The sequence below is a fragment of the Poecilia formosa genome, unplaced genomic scaffold, assembly GCF_000485575.1.
Source record: "Poecilia formosa unplaced genomic scaffold, Poecilia_formosa-5.1.2 Scaffold217, whole genome shotgun sequence".
NCBI lineage: Eukaryota > Metazoa > Chordata > Actinopteri > Cyprinodontiformes > Poeciliidae > Poecilia > Poecilia formosa.
In genome coordinates this window covers 706,939-709,382 of record NW_006800156.1, presented here as the reverse complement: position 1 = coordinate 709,382, position 2,444 = coordinate 706,939, and the positions used below count along the sequence as shown (strand labels likewise).

Genomic DNA, 2,444 nt, shown 5'->3' with positions numbered 1-2,444 from the left:
TGCAGCATCAGCGGTCAGGGAGAGTCTCCATCCAGCAGGATCTCTGTGGAAGGTCAGAAACTTTTCTTTGATTTTGTAACATGTAGATCACTAAACTCTGTGTTTGGATATTTAGTTTTCTTCCAATAATCTGAACTTTCTAGTTTCTAAAGGGGAGTTTTTGATTTTTTTTTCTAGCATATAAATTTAAAATATTGATTTAAATCTTCTGATATAAATTAGTCAGAAAGTTCATCATGTCTGAATGTTGTTCTGTCATCAGTGAGAAACTTCATATTCCTCTGTCTGATGATGTTTTATTTTAATGCTTCTTATTTTCTGAAATCACATTAAAATGTGTTTGGAACAAGTTTGTAACAGATGCAAGAATAAATGCTTTGTTCTCTGATAAAACTCAGTTTAATGTTTTATTTGTCTTCCAGAAATCAGTGTTAATAATAACTAATGAACCTGTCAGTCAGACACAAACACGGCGTCAGTTTCATCTCTAAACATCAAATTGATCAGGTTGGATTCTCTCTGCAGAAAAACCATCAACCATATTTCCATCCTCTGCAGAAGCTCCGCCCACCAGTGAAATCCCGCCTATTACCGAAGCGCTGTCAAATTGTGTAACTCCGCCCTCTTTCTCCTCCCCTCTCCTCATCGTCACTCTGCTCTGCCACCTGGTGGTGATGTTCCTGTTCTCCATCTGCTCTTTCCTCTTGGGGTTTTCATCTGGACTCAGAGCCAAAGGTAAAACCCTGAATCATTTACTGACTGATGATCTTCACTGATTCTGGTTCTGTTGATTTAGTTTCTTCAGTTTTCAACTGACTGTTATTAAAAGTGTTTTTACCTCATTTGTTTTCATGATAATAAATTCATTTTCTCTTTAATTTTCTCTAAATACAGGAAGTGACCTGTCACCACGTGGGAAGATGACTCCGCCCCCCCAGGATGATGATGACGTCACCACAGAGCATCACTTCTGACTCAAACAATCCCATCATGCTCTGCTCCTGCTGTTTTCTTCCTCTTTATTTCTAGGAAAATTGTTTAATTATCTGAATAATTAAACTTATGATATTATTTTAATTCCATCAATCCAAGAATAAAAAAAAATCACAACCAGCAATTTTTAGCAAAAGATTTCTCAAATCTGAAATGAGTGGCTTTTATATAAAAACTATATTTGTACATATTTGTTAAAATTGTCTTTATGTTCTGACAGTAGAATATGAGACAGATAAAGATGGAGCTCCTCTGGCTCCACCTAGTGGTCCTACTGCCACCAGCAGAAACGCAGCACTCCCAGTCAGAAACAACAAATCAGAGCCAGGAGGAGAGTCTTAGTGCTGTCAATCATGCTTGTGTATGTGCTGCTCAGTCCCTCTCTATTGCTCTCTGCTACTCTACAGCTCCTCTCCCTCAGTGGAGCTTGTGACAAACGTTCAGGCTAGTTAGCATGACCACTGTTGGAAGCTAATAAACAGTTTTACATTCAACTCGGTTTGTTTCTCTGCCACTAGCACAGCTGTTGCCAATCGACAATCTTCAGTTTGTACATGGAACCAACAACCAGCAGCATGTAAACGAAGGTGACTGACACCCTGTAAGCTTTACATCATGTTATCATTTTATTCCATCATTAAAATAAACCTGGAGTGTTAAAAACATCTGGTTGAACTTTGTATCTGCTGAGTTCATCATAGGAGCCACTTCTCAGTGAAACGCTGGAGAAAAGGGTTGATAAAGGGTTAATGGAGAAACGATGCTGTGACTTCCTGAAGGCTGAGAGTCAGAGAGAGATGGAGCTTCTTAAAGAGACAGAGGCGTTAAAATGCAACGTCAGATTTACTGAATGATTGTCAGAGTTACTTTGAACCAAATTTACTGATAAAACCCAGTGATACCAGAAACCCAGAGACCCGATCAGCCACTCTGAGAGTCTCACCAGATAAACATGGTCATGTCCTTCTGTTTCTGGTTGTGTTTCATGACATTAGCTTTGAGGAAGTCACATTTCTATATGATATCAAGACTTCTTAAGCAACAGTAAAGTTCCTGTTTCTGTGGTCGTCCTTCAAACTGTTTATATGTGATCATCCAGTTTGTGCATCTCTACCTACTTTAGTTCTGCTCAGCTGAGGATTCAGAGGGATGCAGTGGCTGTTCAGGAGGTTTCAGGAGAGAAACAGTTTAAAACTGATGAACCAAAAGCTGCAGAAGTTTGAGTTGGTCTGACAAGATCAGGAAGCTGAGGTTCAAAGTGTTAGAGCTCAGAGCAAAAGAAGAAGTCAAGAAAGGTTAGAGATAATTTATGAAGCGTCAAAATGTTCTGCAAAGTAACTTTGTGGTTAAGAAAACAGGAAGAGGATGTTTTCAGTGAGTGTCAAACTGCTGCTGGTCTCAGTGGATCCAGCTGCAGGATGGAGGGAACATCTGTCCACAGGCTGCTGGGT

At 39.5% G+C, this 2,444-nt stretch overlaps 1 long non-coding RNA gene across 1 annotated transcript; it reads left to right on the top strand.

The window, feature by feature from the left end:
- Positions 1-440: 440 nt before the first annotated feature.
- Positions 441-1,649, top strand: LOC107838162 (uncharacterized). The gene is made up of 2 exons (XR_001664214.1): positions 441-735; positions 895-1,649. It is a non-coding gene; the product is annotated as an uncharacterized LOC107838162 (long non-coding RNA).
- Positions 1,650-2,444: the final 795 nt, after the last annotated feature.